General features: G+C 30.9%; 1 protein-coding gene across 6 annotated transcripts in view; it reads right to left on the bottom strand.

Moving 5' to 3' along the window:
* Positions 1-21,828, bottom strand: part of LOC129980850 (homeotic protein antennapedia-like) — a 788,317-nt gene that overhangs the window by 10,407 nt on the left and 756,082 nt on the right. For all 6 annotated transcript variants that reach the window (XR_008785259.1, XR_008785261.1, XR_008785260.1 and 3 more), the window contains 2 exons: positions 6,295-6,368; positions 3,754-3,808 (listed from right to left, as the gene is read on the bottom strand). The gene's annotated coding sequence lies outside the window, so the exon portion shown is untranslated. The remainder of the gene's footprint in view (positions 1-3,753; positions 3,809-6,294; positions 6,369-21,828) is intronic.

Raw genomic sequence — 21,828 nt, 5'->3', positions numbered from 1 at the left:
GCATTTGCTTTAGAAGGGCATTGTTAGAAACACAGCTATCACAGTGGCTTGTCCCTTTTCCGTATTCATAGTATAGAGAAAGTATTTAGTTTAATTTACTTTAGTTATATATTAACGTCTCGTTGTAAAGTAACACTAGGGCTATTTTGGCACGGACCTCGTAATTTTGAACCGCGGTCAGATGACGAGGACGACATCTGAGTTGGCACCCCCCACCCCACACCACACCAGCGGGAGGACGTTTGGCATGACTGATTTAACGTGCAACAAACCCCCTTACACGACGGTTCTTCGGTGGAATGGGATCTCGAACCTGAAACCCTACGGCTCACAAGCCAAGACCTTACCACCAGGCCACCGCGGCCTTATAGAGAAAGTATAGTAATCGTTGAAAAATTCGAACTCGAGATTTTGCCGAATCTCCACGTTTTAGACCTCCCTGAGTTCAAAAAAGACATTTTTAGAAATTGTCCGTCCGTCTGTCTGTGACAAAAATAACTGAAAAGCGCTTTGAGCTATACAGATGATATTAGGTATTCTGTCTTTACATCAAATTTGCAGATTTCTATCAAATTTTGAGTAAAATCTGTTCAGAGGAAAGTCCGTTTGTCTGGCTGTTCGAGATTTACGAGATGTTCTGTTTTTGATACGTTTTTCTCAACCGACAGAAACCAAAATTTAACACAAAATTGCACTTGCAATCATAAAATTCCATGCCAAATTGGATACATTTAAGTCAGTGAGTTTTTGAATTATCGCGTTTATACGTTTCTGAAAGTAGCGTTTACTTGTTTCAGAAAGTACAGAATGACAGACAGCCAACCTGTTTTTAGATTGGCTTATAATTTGGCAGGTGTCTGTTCTATAGATGTTAAATCCGTGTACCTAATTTTACCTATTTAGCTCTCTTCGTTTTGCAATTATCGTGTTAAATTATATTCGAACAGCCGGACAGACGAAATTCTTCTGGGCAGATTTTACTCAAAATTTGACAGAAATCTGTAAATTTGGTGTAAAAACCGTATACCAAATTTCACCCGTCTAATTTAAAGCTTTTTTTTTTTTTTAGTTAGTTAGTTACCTATGTTACAAACAGACGGATATTTTCTAAAAATGCGTTTCTCTAACTCAGAAAGGTCTAAAAGGTGGAGAATCTTCAAAATCTCGATTTCGAATTTTCTGACGTTTACAGTACTTTCTCTGAATGAAGTATACGAGAAAGTAAAAAGGCAAGTTTAAAATGAGGGGAAAGTAAATAAAATAAAGTTTGCTCTTTATTGTGGACTTTTGTGTGAGGGTAGCTTTCACATTAATTAATCCCAAAATTAGTTACGTGATCACTGTAATTGATAGACTGGATTTATTCATCATTCCTTCATTTTATTCATAAATTGGGGAAGGGAGAAAAAAGTAAACTTAGGGCATGGAATAGGGAGAATTCCTCTTCCCATGTCAAAATAGTTATACGTGGAAAAACTTTAAGATGCTCTGCTTCATTTTAAGACGGGTGGTTTCAAAATCGGCCTCCAGAGTTGATAATGTTTGCGTCTATGTTAAAGATATTCTTTGTTTCAAATAACTGGATTTTTTTTAAAGGATTAAAGAAACGAAAATGAAGCTTAGTATTGTGAGTTTTTGCGTGAGGAGGGCTTTCTCACCTTTTAGCCCCAAAGTAATGGAGCTTCTCCAAGAATGATTTAGAGTTTATTTATAATTCTTGCATACCTACAATTCCGTCGTATGCTACCTTGTCTCGACAGCGAGAGGGAGATGGAATAAATGTTAAGCCCGTCTATATTTGACTGGTGTAGCGTGTTTCCCCCTCTTTTCATTTGTAACAACCGCTTGCCTGGTAAAAGAGCCTATTTTGGAACCAGGCCCGACTCGAGGGAAATCTAAAATGAGTAACGGCGAATGTCACAGGAGTGCCGACCCGACGCTGCGCACGCGGAACGGGGCGAAAACAACCTCAATTATAAATAAAAAGTTAATTTCAAGAAGTCGCTCCCCATTTGTCATTGGCTAATCAGTTGCATAACTTTTCTTTGCAATGAACCAGTCGCATTCGGCTGTTCACTTTTTTTTACATATATATTATTATTCATTTCATTTCATAATTAGTTATTTAGCTTATATTGAGTCGGAAATCCGATACGTTTTCACAGAACCGTATGAGTGACAAATGACTATGGTTATGAGTTTCGGTCGAAAAAGTTGATTAAGAATGTCTTTACGCTTGTGGAGTTTCAAGAAGTTGAAGGAGATGCGTGAGCCGTTTTTAGAAAAGTTGATTTCGAAGTCAATAAAATTAGCAAATAAAGAAATGTTAATAATATCTAATGTATGCAAGTGCTAACTAGCATGGCAATGATAAAGAAAAAGAGCTTTCTATATCGGATCTTAAAGAAGAGACATGGGTGCATTCGTTTATCTTTCCATTCCAAATAGGACGTATAAGACGATCATAAGAAGTGAACCAGATTCAATTAACCTTCTCTTTGCAACTGTATAGTTTCAATAAGCAATATTATAAAATGTAATTATTTATTTGTAACTTACACAATAAAAAGATCATATACTAAAAATTTTATACAATAGAAAAATGATATATTAAAAAAATCCATATAATAGAAAAATTATGTATAGAAAAGTAATATATTAGAAAAGCTATATAGCTTTTTACTACATATTTTTTTAATGATATATGGAAAAAAATGATTTTAACAATGAATGCTTTCAAACAAATTTTATATATATATATATATATATTATAACAAAAGAAAAATATTAAAACAAAAGAAAAAAGTAAAAGAATCGAAATTCAAATTATCAAAGCTTCGAATCGCCACCTTGACATTGATGCCATTAATATATATCTTTTTATTTTAAATGCCTAGTATTCACCTCAAATTGAGTTAAAAACTTGAAGTATATTATCCGATCTTATTGTTTTTAATTGCACAGAATATATATATATATATATATAAAACTCTTATTTAAAATGTTATAAAACAGTTGAATTTCAACGAATAGGCATATGAATACGAGTTATTTAGTTACGTTAGTTAGTTATTTAGAATTCAAAAAACTCGTTAATGTTTCGAATATAGGAAATAGAAATAGATTTTAATTAATTTTTTTTTTTTCATTTTAACACATGTTTTCTAAAAAAATAAAAGGAACTGCACATTCTACTTTTAAATAAATAACTTAATTAACCGATATATTTAGCTCAGTTGAAATAGCATTCATTTACATAAACCGTAATAGCCATAAGAAATAAAATAATTAGATTCAGCAAACTCATTTCTTGATGAATGTCTGCATTTGGGTCATTCGATCTTTCAAATTGTATTTCATAAAAAAAAATTAATTTTAATATAATTTCCTTTCAAAAATTAACCATGATAACATTTGATCCTTAGAAATATATTTAATTTCATTTTTTAAAGTTGCGAATGTACTTTTAATTATTATATTGTTAAAATAAGATAGAAATAGTTATTTAATGGGATTAATGTTAAAAAGTATGGGAGTAAAACATTAAAATTGTTAAAATGTACTATTGAACAAAAAGAAATTCTTTTGCGAAAACTTATAAGGAATGCATTCATTTTCACTTACTGCATATGAAGTGTGGTTCTGAAATTTAATTTTTGTGTCGGTTGTGCATCTAACGGAAGATTTTTAAAAAAATAATGTCACAGTACAGTTGACATAATAGAATAAATGTTTGATAATACAAGTTCTTACTTTTGATACACTATTGTATTAGTATGCTGCGAGTATCCTTCGTTTAATTGAAGCACTAGACGGTAAAAGTAAAAGAAAAACATTAAGAAAGCTGAAAAACATATATTTCATACTGCTTTTCTTGCAGACTTTCGTAAGACAACAATAATAAAAATAAAATAAAGATGTGACAACAAATATCAGTATTTAATAATAAAAAAAATAAATATTTTCACATATTCGGCTGAGGAAAAACAACCAATGAAATTATTTGCATGTCTAGTAGACTGGGGCATCATTTTATCTGATTCTATGGCAAAACAACCATTTCACATCATTTTATTTAATTTGTGACATATTAACATATTTTATTACTTAAGATTAATTTTCCCCCTTCTGCTCGTGCAAGCATAAGTGAAATAGGTAGGTATACTATCCGTTTTGAAATAAAGAGACCTCTATGCTTCTGCGCATGCGTTCAGTTGATTTTGATTTCACCAGAATAGATGTAAGATGAAACAAAATTAATACGCCAAGCAAAGAAAAATGGAAAAGACTTTTTCTTTTTCCTGCATTTATTAATCCTCTGTGGTATAAAAGTCTTCAAAAATGATTAACGTGGAATTCTGAAACGAACAATGAAGCCGCGTTTTTGGAGTTATGTTCAGCAAGCTGAGGATCATTTTGAAATCAACAGTAACAAAAATTATTCGTAATTCAGAGTTATTAAAATCGAATAAAAGAGAAAGCTGTTTTGCAAAATTTCACACAGTGCAAGGAATTATTAAATATATTTTTAACTTGTTTTGAACTTCCGCAAATAATATATTTTTTGATTCCTTTATTTCTTTTTTCATCTTTATTTGATTTAATTCTTTTTTTTTTCCACAATAAATAACAATTTCAGTCTGTAGAATTAGATAATTTGACGTGAATTACAAGTCAAAATTATCTAATTCCCAGAATGAAACAAATTAGCAATTTTTTTAAAAAAATGTTAAATATTGCCCAATTACAATCCATCTATTGGATGTTTAAACCTACACCTCCAATGAAGGGGTACTCCCTCTTATTTTTTAAAATTTATTTTCAACAGTATTATGACAGTAATGCTATTTTGAGGGGAAAAATCGGCATTAAGGATATAAATCTAATGGGGACAAAAATTTATCTCTTTTGGAAAACTTACTTTATAAATCGTCATTTGTTGCAATCGGGATTGAAATCAATTATTAAATGGAGTTAAAATAAAATGTTGTAAATATTTTAATAATAAAATACGGAATAAAAAAAGTTATAAAACTGCTAAATCGATAAATATATATAAATAAAATCAGTAAATGTGTCCATTTTTGAATCTCAAAATGCATTGAATATAAAACTACTTTTACGCAAATGCAAATGCAAATGCAAAAAAAAAAAAAAAAAAAAAAAAAAAAGAAAAGAAAATTTTCAGAAGTTTGTTTAAATTTTATCAGACAGTTACCAGACTGATAAGTTTTAAACTGTCATAAATGTAATTTCTTTAATACTTCTTATTGCAATTACTTAAACAAAACTTTGAAAAACGTGAAAAATAAATTATCTTTTTTCATTTTTGATGAATATGAAATAGCATGATGATGAGAGAAACAATTATTGCTCAAACACTATTGCCCTTCTTCCTAACATAACTTTTTTTTTTTTTTTGAAAAAAAAAAAAAAAAAACAGCATCACTAACTTATTAATCTGCAATATTAAATATGATGATGACTGCGATTTCAGACAGTAAACAATCGATGCTGTCTACAATGGGAACCAAAGCTTATCGAAATTCTTTTTGCTAAGTTCCTTAATTAACCTCAATGCGAGTATACGAAAAAGGTAAATAATAATAAAAAAAAAAAAAATAAACCTTTGAAAGAATAGAATATTGTGCCGAAAAAAGTATCTAGAAATTAATCATCAGGTGGCAATTTAAAATAATTGAACACTTGTGGAAATAATAAACCTCGAGGGTGCATAGGAGTGAAAAAAGGCCATTTTGCCAGGGCTTCAAAAAAGTAAAACTGCATCTAAGCTCCAACGCGATCCTCAATTATCAGGCCCTTCCTCAGAATACGACACTTTAAATGCTCATAATGTGCCTCGATGGTGGCAAGAAATGGGCTAATTTGCGGTAATCCCCCTCCCGCTTATGCGAAAAGATGGACCAGGTGTAAAGGGGAGGGGGGTAGTCTGGTGAAAAACCACTGGATGATTAAGTGATTATCTGTTGCGAAATTGGGAAAAGGGTGGGATTGTCGAGTGATTAACTGTTCCGTCAAACAAAAGTCTCTGATAATTAAGGAATACTGCAGTTTGCTACTTACTATAGGAGGGAGAATACATTTCCGTAGATACTGAAATTAGCTTTATTTGATTAACAAAGAATCATAATTTTTCTTAGCTTCTATATAGACAGGCAATGTTTATTAAGATTTAGAACAATTAAGATATATTTATAGAACGAGTAATAGTGTATTGTTTATTAAAATATATAACAGAAAAGAAATGATAAAAGAATCTTGAATTATATTTACATTTTGTCCTTGCCACTGCTGGGGGGGGGGAGAGGCTATCATTAGATAGGTCATGAAAAGAATGTAATTTCCACCTGAAAAAAATATATAAATGTAAGAGTTATAAAAAATTTCTATCATACAGTCAGTTTTAAACTGAAAAGAGCATAACAATCTTTGATCGGCTAGCCAAATGCCAACTTAATGCATGGCAATAAATATTATTCTTTATTTTTTCAATAAGATTAATTATCTATCAAAATTAAATAACTCAGACGAATATTAAGAGAATATCTTAATACTAAGTTTACCAAGGAGTCAGTTTGATCCCTTAGAGAAAACTTTTTTAAAATTTTCTTTAAAAAAATTATTACTCATTATAAATAGAAAAAAGAACGGCTATTCAAAAATCATTGGCCATGTATTGTTACCTATTATTAATCTAATAGTCAAACACGATATCCGAAAAATGTAAATATAAGTATCAAGAATACATCAGCTTTGACTATTTTCTGGTTTATTATCAAGAGTTACCAGCTACTGTACTTCACAAACGATTGTCGGAATTGGAGATAAATCAAAGATTAGAGGTTCGTAATAATCTTATGAATGTCATAAAACATTTCCGAAGTTTTCAAGTTTCAAAAACTTATTTAAGGAAAGTCAACAAAATTCCACCATGACTTAAAACCATAAAACCAAACATTTGGTTGCTCATAAAGGAATTGTCATGGATGACTTCCGATTGCGATGTTAACAGTGAGTTCGCTATCCAAGAGAAATCTAGAGTAATGTTGATCTGTCTGTGTGTAGAGAAGAGGTTAAATACAATATTCATCATATTGTAGGAGTGGAGGTAAGAAAATTGTCCATCACAATATGAGCAGTGAAGAAAAATCAATTAAATATGGATGTTTACTTATTTTGAAATCAATAATCAGGCTCGGCATCTGAAAAATGTCAATATAAATATCAAGAATATATCAGTTTGGGATATTTTCTGATTTATTAGCAAAGATTAGAATTTCCAGTTTCCTATGCTTCATAAACGGTTGAATGAATTGAAAATAAAGCAAAGAGTAGAGTTTCATAATAATTTCATAGATGCCATAAAACAGTTAAAAAAATTCATCCATTTAACAAAAGATAACAAGAACCTGTTATGACATAAAACCAAGTCGATCAAACATTAAGTTGTTGATAAAGCAATTGTCATGGATGACTGCCGATTGTTATATTAAAATTGAGCTTCGGTTCCCGGTATAAATCAGCAATAGTATCAATGATTATAGTTTAGCTGTTTGAGAAGAGATTAAATAAATATTCTTCATATTATGGCAGAGGATGTAGGATAGTTGCCCATTGCCTTGAGAGCAAGCAGTAAAGAAAAATCGATTGAATATGGATGAATACTTATTTTGAAATCAAAAATGAGGCTCGACTTTCGAAAATTTTAACCTAAGTATAAAAAAAAATCAGTTTGGGATACTTTCCGGTTTATTAATAAAATTATCTCTTCTCAGTTCTTTTGTTTCACTAACGGTTGAAATAAATCTTAAAAATAAATTAATCTTATGGATGCCATAAAACAGTTCAAAAACTAATTTATTTAAGGAAAGTCAACAAGAGCCTGTCATAACATAAAGCCGAGTTCATCAAACATTAAGTTGCTCATAAAGCAATTGTCACGGATGACTGCCGATTGTGATGTTCACAGTAAGCCTCGGCATCCGACAGGAGTCAACAGCAACATTAATAGTTATAGCTGGGGTGTTTGAGAAGGGGTTAAATAAATATTCCTCATATTGTAGGAGAGGAGGTAGATAGTTGTCCCTCACCCTGTGAATAGTGAAGAAAAATCGATTAAGCGGCCATTAGTAGCCGAAATAAGGACGGCGAGAAGGAGAAATTCAAACATGGAAGGGAGCCGCGAACGGAAAAAAGCGATCCATCTTCCGCAAAACAGAGAAGAATTGGCGCAAGAAGATTAAGACCCGATTGTTTGAAACCAGAATCGATCCGAAGGAAGGAACGAATTTCTCCTCCAAAGAGCGAGAATGGAAGAGAAAAAAAAAAAAAAAGAAAGCGAAAAGTGAAAAAAAAGGAAAAAAAAAAAGGAAGAAATTCCAATCCCCCACTTAAAAAAATAAAAAGAATAGAAAGAAAAAGGTAGAATAAGACTAAACAAACCTCGTGGAAAACTGCCAGAAGAAAAACAGGAAGCCAGAGAGAGAGAGAGAGAGAAAGAGGGATACAAAAAAAAATTATGGGATCAAAAAATGATGGTTACGTTGATAAGTGGGTTGTTCCTAGATTCTTATCATAGTCTCTTCTTAACAGAAATTTTTTAAGTTTAGAAATTAATGGTATTGCGGGAGGTCAATGAAATATCTCATCTGCCGTAAAATTTCGAACGGATATTCGTTCTAAGTTTTTCTCGAGGCGGAAGAACTTTTCACAAAAAATGATTGATACAATTGAAGTGGGCGCATATGATTCCTAGGTAGGCTTTGAGAAATCGAACTTCCATGCTAAGAATGAATAGTCATAGATTTGTAAAATCTAATAGCCTGGGTTTGAACAACGTAGCTTGCCATTTCTGGAGCATACACTTCGAAAAAGTATGAAATTTTTTATATATACTTCTTAAGAATTTTTATTGAAATATTTTGATGATACAAATTATTCACCTATTATCGAATATTTAATATTGAGTAAATTAATTTTTAAAAGAATAATTAAAAAAGGCTACGAGGAATTGAATCTCCCTATCAGCGTTGGATAACCATAGGGTAGTAAAACAAAATAGCTAGTTCACAGCAACTACGACTGCAAATGTTGGATAACCATTGAGTAATAAAACAGAATTGTCTAATTCAGAGCAATTTAGCTTTCGATTTTTTGAGTATATACTTCTAAAAAAAAATGTGGTCTTTAACATATTAAGTTCGAAAATTTTTATTAAAATATTTTGGTAATATAAATTATCTGCCTGTAATTGAATATTTAATACTGAGTTAAACTAAATTTAAAAAGTAATTTTCAAAATGCTCAGTATTTGTAATATGGCTTAATAGATGAAAACTGTGGAGAAGTCATAGATTAGAAAATTATAGCATAAAACAGAAAAATAATACTCAATATAAGAAACTCCACGAGAAAAAAAGCTTACTCGAAGAACAGTACATTGAGGTGACAAAAGTCATGAAATAGCAATATGCAAATATATATATAACAATGGTATAGCATACAAAATGTATAAATGAGCATTGCATTGAGAAGGCATACATTTGTATTCAAGTGATTCATGCAAAAAGCTTCCTGACGTGATTATAATCGCACGACGGGAATGAACAGACTTTGAATGCGCAATAGTAGTTGAGTTAGACGCATGAGACATTCCATTTCGGAAATCGTTGGGGAATTCGATATTCCAAGATCCAAAATATTAAGAGTATGCCGAGAATATCTAATTTCAGGCATAACCTCCCACCATGGACAACGCCGTGGCCGACCGTTTGCACTTAACGATCGAGACAGGTGACGTAAGTATAGAATTGTCAAGACTAACATACAAGCAACACTGCGTACAAAAAAAAAAAAAAAAAAAAAAAAAAAAATCAGGAATCAATGGGGGACGTACGATGGACGTATCTGTTAAGACAGTGTTGCGAAATTTGGCTTTAATGAGCTGTGACAGCTCGGATACCTTTATTAACTGCACGGCACCACCTTGTACCACCTTTGGTAGCTCTTGATCGTATCGGCTCGACACTAGATGACTGGAGAACTATGAGGAGTTACGATTTCAGTTCATAAGAACTGATGGTAGGATTCGAGTAGGTCGCAGACCCCACGAAGCCATGTACCCAAGCTGTCGACAATGTACTGTGCAAGCTGGTGGCGGCTCCATAGTGATATAAGCTGTTTTTACATGGAATAGACCGGATCCTCCTGTACAACTGAATATATTATTTACTGGAAATGCTTATGTTCACTTGCAGATCATTTGCAGCCATTCATAGACTTCATGTACTCAAAAAAATTGGAATTTTTAAGGATGACAATGCGCTATGTCATCGGGCCACAGCTGTTCGCGATTGGGTTGAAGAACATTCTGGACAATTCTATTGAATTATTTAGCCACTTTTATCACCCAATGTGAATCTCATCGAATATTTATGGAGGAATCGAGAGATCAGTTCGAGAGCAAAATCCTGTACCGGCAACGCTTTCACAATTATGGACGATTATAGAGGAAGCATGGGAAGCATCAATATATTTACAAAGGACTTCCTACGACTTGTTGAGTCCATGCCACGTTTAGCTGCTGCACTTCGCAGGGAAATATGAGATCCAAAACGTTATTAGGAGATATTCCATACTTTTTGTCACCTCAGTACATAGTTGAATACTTGATATACGTAAAATGCTACATTCTAGGAGACAGATGGAACTAATAAAGTCTACTTATTAAAGAAAATTAATTTATATCTTATTATTATCTTATTATTATTAAAAATTCTAAAAAGATAACTAATTAAATGTTTATTTTTTGCTATTAAAAGCCATTTTATTTCTACTACTAATAAAAATTAATGTTCTGGATGAGTCTGTATTGGCGGTTACGCAAGCCAAACCGTTTATAACAAATTTGACACACACACACACACACACATTGAAGGATAAAAGGGTGCAACTAGAAGAATTTTTTTATATTTTAATTAATTAAAAATCAAGAGAAAATTTGAGGTTTTTCGTCATAATTTTCTGATATATTGCATCACAAATATTATTATATCATGAAACTCTGATTGTTTTCATTATTATAAATAATAGTTCGTCTGGCTTTATGTCCTCGTTGTTGATGATGATAAAAATATTAAATAAATCTTTTTTTTTGTCAGCGTTGAGTAGTTTCCAGCTTTTAATGCTTTTAATAAAATGTTTAAAATTTTGTTGTTTTTATAAAGTTTAACCTCAGAACAACAATATCTTTAAAATGTGTCCGATTTTAAACATTGTTATTCTTTCTTATCATATCTTCTTTAAGATATATTTAAAAAAGAGAAAAATAGGGAAATGTATAACTCATTGAAGAGAAGTTATATAAAATGAAAGCCAAGTTACTCAAAATATTTAACTGAAATTTTTAACAATTATTAATCTTGATGAACCAGCTGGTCGGCAAAGGTGGCTAGTCTATAATAAATGCAAATTATTAGAATATATTTTGTTAGGTGCATATCCTTATTGTTTAAAAATTTCATTTCCAAATTTTTCCTTTATAAAATTAGCACATACACAAAAAAATGTTTGATAATACAATTTTTTTTTAATTCAGCAACAAATTCTTCGTCGGCGGTGAAGAAATAATAATACATGAAGTGAAATTGAAACCACTTTAAATTTTGATCTGATTTTAGAAAATGTCTTTATCCTTAGAAATTTGAATCTTTTGTTTCTTGATACATCCAAAGGTAAAATATTTTTCTTTTTTAAATTTGATGCATCATATAAAACCATAATTGGTTTCTTGTTTATAGCGATTTGAACACTAAAAATGTCTTCATATTCAGATCTGGCTCTTATCAATAACATGCCGAATGCTTTCATTGACTTATTACAAGACGTTATAAATGTGGGATAATTGGTACTGTGCATGCCAGAGAATATATTAAACAGCTATTAATATCCAGTTTAAATTAAAGGGGAATTCGTGTCTCTTCTTAAAATGATTCATGCAAATGCAAATCATCCTTACTTTATAATTTGAAAGCATGGTTGAGCATCATTTATCAAGAAGAACACGGTTTCTCCTCATTTAAAATCGCTTGTAAAATTCGATACATCATGCATTCGCTGTCAATAAGATAATTTATTTTAAAATTTTCATACCTGCTCTTTAGAAAAAAAGTTCCTTGCAGAAATGTAATTATGCGTTACTTGGGGACTTTGTCCTTTCTCGCTTACTTTCATCAATTCAATTCTTCAATTCCTATTCGACATTTTGCTAATTAATGAGCTCCAAAATAAAAAAATATGCAACAGAGAGGATTCGTCATCGAAAACTCTATTCAGTCGAAGGCAAGAACAAGTTAAGAAAAACTCAAACTTTAAAAAGTTCTTTATCTAAATCAGTAAGTGGTGTATCAATATAGTAAATAGTATATCAATTAGTAAGTAGCAAGTAAGTAGTATCAGTAGTTCTTTATCTAAATCAGTAAAAAGTATATCTTCGTATATTCTAAATGTATCTTCGCTGTACTGAAAAGTACATAAAGTATTTACTTTTTAGTACAAATTCACGTCTTTTGGAAAAAAAATACTGAGACTCTACATTCAGTGGAAGGTATTTTTTTCATTAGTTGTTGGATGATTAAAAAAAAAAAAAAATAGAAAGAAAGAAAAGAAAGTTTTTATTAAAATTTTTCAATCAAGATACCTTTTTATTATTACTCTCTCTAATGTAAAATTTTTACAGCTCCAAAACATAAACCCTTGATTTTGGGTTAGGCGCAAGATTTAAAACTCTCCGATTTAATTATTCCCATAAATTCATATAAACGAGAATGTTACTAATATACGTGATAATCAGGTGCTTTTTAGGGTACCCATGCACTTTAAGAATGTGCAATGGTACAAGCATGTACAATGTACTTTAATTATAATGGGTAAGTAATTTTTAAACCGTCTCAGGAAAACATATACTTCCAACTGGATAATACCTTTAAAGGATGTAAAAATGTTATATATGTCTATGTTATATGTCTATTATAATTCTCTTTAGCAAAATATTCATGTCAAATTAGCATTTTAAATGATACCAACAATGCATAAATAAATAAAAATCTTCTCTAATTTATGACAAAAACTGATCAAGATATGATTTGCCTTCTTTTTGCCAATCAACGTTTTTCGAGGAAAGAGTGAGATGAATGACAGTTTTCTTTCTATTATTCATTTAAATAATTTAAAAATGTCTCAAATAATGATATTCTAAGCTTCATAAGTTGGCCAGATTTAATTGCAATAATGTGGAACATTTTTTTATTTAAAATGCTTGAATATTAACTGAATATAGCTAATGGAATAGTGCTATCATATAAAAGTGTAAATTTCATAGTTAGCACGTCTCAAAAATCCATTTATTGAAGCATATAATAAGAAAGATAATTTTTTTTGTATTATTTAGATTTTTTTTTAATTAGAAGCATACCTTACAGTTATCAGTCCGGGATACCTCAAAAACGGTGATGCGAAGCTTCCGAAATGGTAGTTGGTTCTCGTCGTCCTGGTGGTTACAGAAATTCCCATCATTACTCACTATCAATGATGGGAAGCACCTAATACGGGAAGGGTTGTAATAGCCGACGATCGTCCTTAGGACTCATAGTTCACGTCAATGCTGACGTGTGACCAAAGATTCAGAAATAAAATTGCTTCTTATTTTTGTTTACTACATCTTATTCCTTAATTTATAATTCATTATCTTTAATTTTCTCAGTTAATATTTATATCCAAAAGAGTGGAATGGCCTTTTAGGGTTATATTTACAATTACATATATCAGAGGAAGGAGGAGCAGAGTTTAAACAGACATCAAATAGGATTCTTCAATTGATAAAAATATCTCCAAAGTGCAAATTACCACCCTCCAAAGCATATGAAACGTTTGGTCACTGTAAATTAACTAGCCCTGCATATGTATCAATACACACACGCGCGCATGCACACACACGTACACACACACACACACACGCACACACGCACATCTTTATTATTAATAGAGATTAGTAGCCAAATGCTGCCAGCTGCTTATATTGGTTATATTTGATTTCAGATAAACCGTTTAGATATAACTGAATGATCATAATTCCTTCAAATTGCCTGCCAATAAGAATCTCTAATTAATAAGTTCTTATTCTTATAAGTGTCTTATAAATTCAGTTTATTGAGTGCATGAACTTTTCTAATGGAGACCAATCTCATGTCACCATTAAAAACATAAACGCTTGATTCATTTATCCTAGGAATTTCGGGGCATCCCACAAACTTCACTTTCTTATATGTCTCGTAAATTACAAAGGTATTGAATAAAACCTTTTTTTTTTTTAACGTTCAACAATGGAAAAAAAAAAAAATATCACCTGGTCAGATAGTTGATGGAACAATGAAAACGGTTTGAATCTTAAAACAACAATGTAACCTATTGTTGGAAATAAGGTAGAAAATTAATTAAAAAAACTGCAGAAATTCAGCAAAAATTCACACGACTGTTATCTACACTACACTATAAATATAACTAACACTACATATAAATATCATTTAACAAACATTGGTTTAAATATTGAAAAACGGTGCAAAATTGATTTTTAGGCGATTATACTTTCAGAAGTTATTACGGAGAAACGTCAAAATTCAGTTTCATCTTTAATTAACTAACGTTTTAATTAAAAATTTTTAAAAAAATCGCACCTAGGTGCCTATTCCTATTTTTCAAGGATACATGTGCCAAATTTGGTAGCTCTAAACCAAACGGTCTGGCCCGTTTGGCGACAACATACACACAAAGTCATCTTTGTTATAAGTAAAGATTTCAATGGTGAAATTAGATTTAACGCATAGCTACTCGCATGAGCTGATGTAATTCATACTTTGATTACAAATCAGGATAATAAAATTAGATTATAATTTTTTTTTTATTTCTATAAATTGATCGAATGTTTAATTTTCTGTTATGAATTTTACTGTTTAAATGAAATGCATTTACATTTCTTACTGGACAGATTAAGAATCAAAATTCCTAGATTTGATTAGGATTTATATGATTTCAGTGTTAAACATGGCATTTTGTCAAGAGGTATTACACCAAATGAGGAAAAACGTGGACGTGAAACATGGGCAGTATATTAAATAATATACACAAACATGCTGCCTCAGAGAAATAACTAAACAAACAAGGTCGCCAATTTACTTTCATTATTCCAAAACACACGCAAGATACAGATTTACATATATGTAACTTATGTTTTCATTAAATCGGCAAGAAATATATAGCCCCGCTATTTACAGAGCCGTGTCTTGCTCCCTCTTTCATTGTTCGAATAACAATAGCCATTTGAATGCCACATTGGGAACGAAAACAATCGAGAGGAGGGAAGTTTCTGTTTCATTTACAGTTGGTTTCGAGAAAGATGGTTCAATTAAAATGTTTTGACATGAATCGATTTTCGCGTGCAAAAACGGCAGATGGAAGAGGGGAGGGTGGAAAACAATGCTTCTTCCCTCAGCACATAAGAACAAAAAGTGGCGAAGTGATATCATTACCACCTCTTTTAGAGCGGGAGTAATCGGCTTTAATCTTATTATGCAAGCGAGTTTATCTTGCTCGACTGCGAGTGGTAGGTTTCTATTAGAGTAAGAATGGAATACATTTTGCTTTGCGTGTTAACATGCATTTTAACTTGACTCGAGGCTAGATTTCGGATGTGTATGTTCCCACTTATTTAAAAGTCGACATAACCGTGAAGAAATGGTTATACTTGATAAACAAATTGGAGTTGATTTATAAGTGCTGAAATATTACTTGAAAGAATGGATCGAACTTGATTAGCATCATAAAATTATAATTATCTTTTTGATAGCAGTTTAAAAAGTACGTACGTATAAAAGAATATAGAAAGTGAACACCAAAATCTGAATTTACCAGAAATTTCCGAAATTTAATTTTGATAAAAGCTTTATCAAAAAGTGAAAAATTGTGCTTTGTGCTTGCTCGCTATAGAAACTAATTTTTTTCTTTAAAAATTCCGTGGCCGTTATTAAACTACACTTTGATATTCATACATTCATTCATTTTTTTCACACACGAATTTTTTTTTTAAATATTTCTACATATATTTTGTTGCAATATGAAATATAATAAGACAATAAGAAATGATCCTCAAAGATGACAGCAGAAACTCAGAATGATTTTTTCATAACCATAATATATTTGATTAGTAAAAAGTTCAAGACTATAGTTCATAACCTTTTCTTTTCAATAATTCTTTGTATTAAAAGATCAAAAAATTAGGAAATTTTAAAATATTAGAAAACTTTATAAAAATACTTGAAAGTAGATATTATTAACAGGTTGAAAGTTCTTGCGTCTCTCAATTAGATTAGCAATTTATGATGTGTTTTTTTTTTTTAATGCAGACTTTTTTTTTTCTGAAAAGTAATCAATTATTGATAGACCAAAGAAAATGAGCCAAGAAAATTTGCAACCATATGTACCTTCTTTTTAATGTTCATGGTATACAGATTTTAATTCAAAAGAAGCATGCTAATAAGAAATTAATGAACAAATTTTAGAAAATTAAATCGTCGTAGACATTATTTCATTTATATTTAGCTTTTTATTAGATATTAGTTTTTAATTTTAAATTTAAAATATTTTAAATGTAAATCACTTATATTATGCTGTATGAGAAAATAAATATGTATATTTATTATAAAAAGTTCTTTTAAATAAAGCGCGGAAATTTAATGAAACATATCGTTCATTTCCTAGTAAGAAATTCATACATTTTCATTTTTCAATTATACATATTTACTATATGTCTGGCTTTATAATTTTAAGTAAGTGCAAATAAGATTTTATATTTAATACATTAAACGGGATAGTTAATTGATTAAAAAAATTTAGTTTTGCGAAATTAAATATTTTGATTTAATCGTACATTTCAATATACATGAAATAAATAAATTAAAGCATTATTGATTCTTAAAAAAAAAGAAAGAAAGAGAGTGCAATAAAAAAAATCTCAATTTGCTATTTATTTACAAGAAAACAATCGTGTATATCCATATCACTTAAAAACAAAAATTTTCCGTTTTAACAAATTTCGCTTTTCCAAAGATTTTTCTCCTACTTAACATTATTGGATCCTCCAGTTTTCTTTTCTCCTTTTACTCAATAAAAACCTATCTGCACCATAACCCCAAATTAAATTTTTATCATCTTGCCGTATGAATCACTCCCCGTTCCCCTAATATCGGTTTTATTACGAGGATGCGCGCACTTTTCTTTTTGGTTATTTTTAAATTCAAGTGCCGTTGGAGTGCGGAAGAAATAAATATCTATAGGAGGCCGAGAAGGAGAGAAAGAGTGTCTCTGGATCGCTGTGGCGTTAATTCGGTGAGTGTTTTGTGAGAAGACGAATGCGTCGGAAGGGCATCTTCTTCATTCTGGATGTCCAAATATTACATTAGTCGTTAAAGTAAGTGAAGAGGTCGTTGAAGAGGAGATCTTTCTCCTCGCATCGGGGGAAAAAAAGAACTTTGCTCCTCTCCCGGCCCATAATAAACGATTGTTTTGAGTCCCGAGACTGAATTCGTCGTTGTTTTGAATCCTTTTGAGGACTATAAAAAGAATACCTGATCTTTTTCATATTTAGGATGAGTTGTTATTGTGCGAAATCTGTTAAAGCGGGAAGGTCGGTTTGGTTTGATGGGTTAAATGGCGCAAGAGCCGGAATTGGCTAAACTTCACCAAATAAATTTGAAACAAAAGGGACTTTTAACAAAGGAAATAAATGTTCTGTTGTAAATTAAAATTTTGAATTATAAATACCTCCTTCCAAAAATAAATGACCAAAGTTCCGATAACACGTATTCTAATTTATTCTGCATAGCATATATATATTGAAATTAAACAATTTTTCACCGACATTACAAAATTTTGTATTCTGTCAGAGTTTTTTTTTTTTTTTTTTAATTCCTTCTATGACATTCAAAGTACTTTATTTTTTTTAGTTCCTCCATTTTTTTTCTGTGCAGGTTTGTTTGTTTATTTACTCGCCACCAGGCGTTTCGTCGGAAATTTTGGTCTTATTTACTTTCATCCAAAAATCTCTTATGTATAAGTTAATGTTAATGGTTGCTCTGAAAAATATTTTTAAGCATCAAATCGCGACTGAAGTTATAGCCGTATTAATTTAATAAAAGAACATCTGCTCGGTTCATTGTGTATATGAATCATTCTAAAAAAATTCAAGTCTCATTACATCAAAGAATTCAAAAACGTATATGCCCGGTACATCTATCTTTTAACTTTCGCGTTGCAACGTTTTCTTATTCATCATATAAACTACACAGATAGATAGAATCCTTAAATAAAATCCTTTTTTCTTATATGTACAACATTGAAAAAGCACACACACACACACACGCGCACGCACGCACACACACACGTGAACACGTACACACGCACACGTACGCACACAAACACAAACACACACACACATACATACATACAATACACACACACACATACACACACACACACATACACACACACACATGCATACACACACACATACATACACACACACACACATCAAATTTCAGAAAAACTTTGCATGATTACTAAATTTGTATCATTAAAAGGATAATATTTTCGTATTTATTAATATTTTCAATTTTAGGACGTCGTAAAAATCGTTTTTGTGCTATAACGTTCTCGAAAAAATTTCGCTTGATTTTTAGGTAATTAAAATATATCTGAAATTTCAAAGCAATCCTTCCGAAACACACTTTTCCCCCTTTAAATATATAGAGTGCAAATATAGTTATCGGTTTAAATGTTTGTTCTGTAAAGCGCCAATACGTACACAAACATTGGTCTATATTATTAGCAGAGATTTGTTTCAAAAGGTTGTATATTATTTATAAGCAAATAAAACCAAAATGCCTAGTAACAAAAATTTCACAAGCTCATAAATTGTGCATAACGAAGAAATATTTTTTAAGAACATGAGTTGTTTAAAGGTAGAAGCTGTATTGGCATTCAGCTAACACAAAAAATTTAAATGGACTAATAAAATGTGACAGTAATTATATTATAAAATAACATGCAAAATTTTAGCATCTCAATTTCAGAGATTATAATATAAATCTTTTGTGCATTTTTAATATGAAAGAAATTAAAAAAAATTAAATAATTTCCGAAAATGATACCTTTTTCTAAAATTTTAGAAACCCATTTTGAAGTCTTTCTGTAAAGTCAAACAAATATTTACAAATTTGTCAACTATGCCATCTCAGCTATTTTGTAAATTTTTTTTAGATGTTTGTTCCGCCTTTAGTGAAGAAAAGAATTTTTCTTATTTCATAAATTTTTGCGAAAGAAAAAGATTTATTTTGGCATCATTTTAAAGAAATTTTTGTTCAGATATTGTATTATTTAAAAAAAATCATCACAAGGTTTTCTTAAAGAAGTTCGGTTGCTTTCAAGCTTTTAGAAATAAACTGATGAAATATTCATATTTAAGCTTTATTTTAAAAGCTTTACAAAAAGTAAGCATGAAAACAAAAACTTACTGAAATTTTTGCTGTGATTATCACAAAAATATGCGTAAAAATTAATTTTTTTAAACAGTTTACGAATATTTACTTGATAGTTTTTTCTTTTGTTTAAGAATTCACTTTTTTGTTGCAGCATCATTGGACATACACATGTGAGGATGTTAAAAGTTGTTTTTCTTTTCAAGCCAGGAAGATTATGCATACGGAAGCCCTGTTCCCCCTCCCCCCCCCAAAAAAAAAAGTAGCGATGCAAATAGAAGGTAGTTAAATCTCTCTGGTAACCAAACAAAAACTCAGAATTCGACTTTGCGGTAACTTCGCTTTTTAAAAACCAGTTTTTTAGACTAAAAAACCGTTGTTGTTTTTTTAAGTCTCTTCAATGTTTGAAGCGTGAGAATATCGGTTACAATTTTCCACGCATTTCGCTTTCTTCCACAATACAAAAAAAAAAAAAAAAAAAAAAAAAAAGTGTTAGTCCCTCCTCCAAATGCACTATCGTAAATGTCACGAAAAGATGGTTACAGAAAGAAGTACGCAGTCTACAACCGCCGCTTTACAATCGCCGAATGCCATTGTAAAGCAACGATTCTTACACTTTGCCTTTCGTCAAATGGTCGATAATGAAGTCATTTAAAAGTCGTAAAGTAAGGGGGGGGGGATCAGGTAAGACCCAGATTCCATTTCAGGATCAAGAGAGGTTAAACTAACAAAAGAGTCTTATGTTCCATCCCACACTTCTTACATTCACATCCCATTGGATTCCCATCCAAGGTCTGACTTTTTCAATCTAATGGTGGCCTTCAACCTGAACACAGACTCTGGAGTAGGGAGAAAAAAAAAAAAAAAATGCTCACCAGCGCTGTTCAGTAACAGTTATTAGCATTCTGTGATCGGCAGCTGTGCTTGAAATTACTATTCGTCGTACTTCCCGCCTTCTTTCCAGTTGAGAGGGAACGGAAAACGTCTCAATTTTTTTTTCTTTCTATTTTTTGTCTCCCCGTGTCTAAATCATCGTGTGTAAGCACAGTGATATTTTTTCATAAAAAAAGGACTTCTTTCCCTCTTTGATCATAGGGGGTGTGGAAGGTCTGGTCTGGTGAGGTCGGGTTCGTAATCAGGGGAGGATGAAAGCAAGCGATAACGGCGCCTAATACATCCCTTCTCTTGGATATATAATGTAGAATCGTGTGGCTGACATCGCTTCCTGCTCTTAATAACTCAATCCAACACGAATATTCTACAGTGGGGTGGACAAAATATTGCCGCCGATATTTGCGGTTAGCCTCGCCAAGATTTGGTTAAGAGCTTTCTTGGAAATGGGAATTGATAGCGCATTTTGCACACAGATAGGGAAGGGGAGGGAGAGAATAATTACTTGTTTTAGTAAACATTTCTTTCATTCTTTCTTTTCCTTTTGCTGTTTTTAAAATGATTTGAAGTAGTCAAATGATACAGTTCATAAAGATTAGCATGAAACGAAAATAAAAAATTTGTATAGTTAAATTTTAGTTATCTTGTACATTTTATAATTAACCGTTTAACAGTCTAGAAAGTCAATGATCTACTCGAAGAAGCTTGTTGCCGAAAGAAAAATGAGCCGTTTACGCGTTGACACCACCAGCTAACCGGGGGAAATGAATAAATATTACTGAACAGATTTTTTTTTTTTAAAATTTTAAATGAGCCTGAAAAATTATGATACAGCCTACCGCAAATTTTTAAAATATGAAAGAAAATTAAGCATTTATTAACATTTTTAGATAAATTTTTTATATATTAGACTATATATCTGTAATTTCTTTATAGATATCAAAATTAAATCTTTCAAAATCAAAATCAAATTTCAAAATCTGAAAGTCAAAAGTATAGATACAAGCAAATAGTCAATAGGCAAAAGAAGCATAGTTTGATTTGATTTTTGACTTTGATTTGAAATTTGTTTTTGATGTTGAAAGATTTAATTTTGATATCTATATAGAAATTACAGATATATACATAGTCTAATACATATAAAATTGATCTAAAAATGTTAATTAATGCTTAATTTTCTTTCATATTTTAAAAATTTGCGGTATCATAATTTTTCAGGCCCATTTAAAATAAAATATTAATAAATTACTCAGTAATATTTATTTAATTCCTTCCATTATTTGATGTCGTCAACGTGTAATTTGGCTTCTTTTTGGCAACGTGACTTATTTTT

Source organism: Argiope bruennichi, chromosome 8 (assembly GCF_947563725.1).
Source record: "Argiope bruennichi chromosome 8, qqArgBrue1.1, whole genome shotgun sequence".
Taxonomy (NCBI): domain Eukaryota; kingdom Metazoa; phylum Arthropoda; class Arachnida; order Araneae; family Araneidae; genus Argiope; species Argiope bruennichi.
This window is presented reverse-complemented; position numbering and strand designations above follow the sequence as displayed.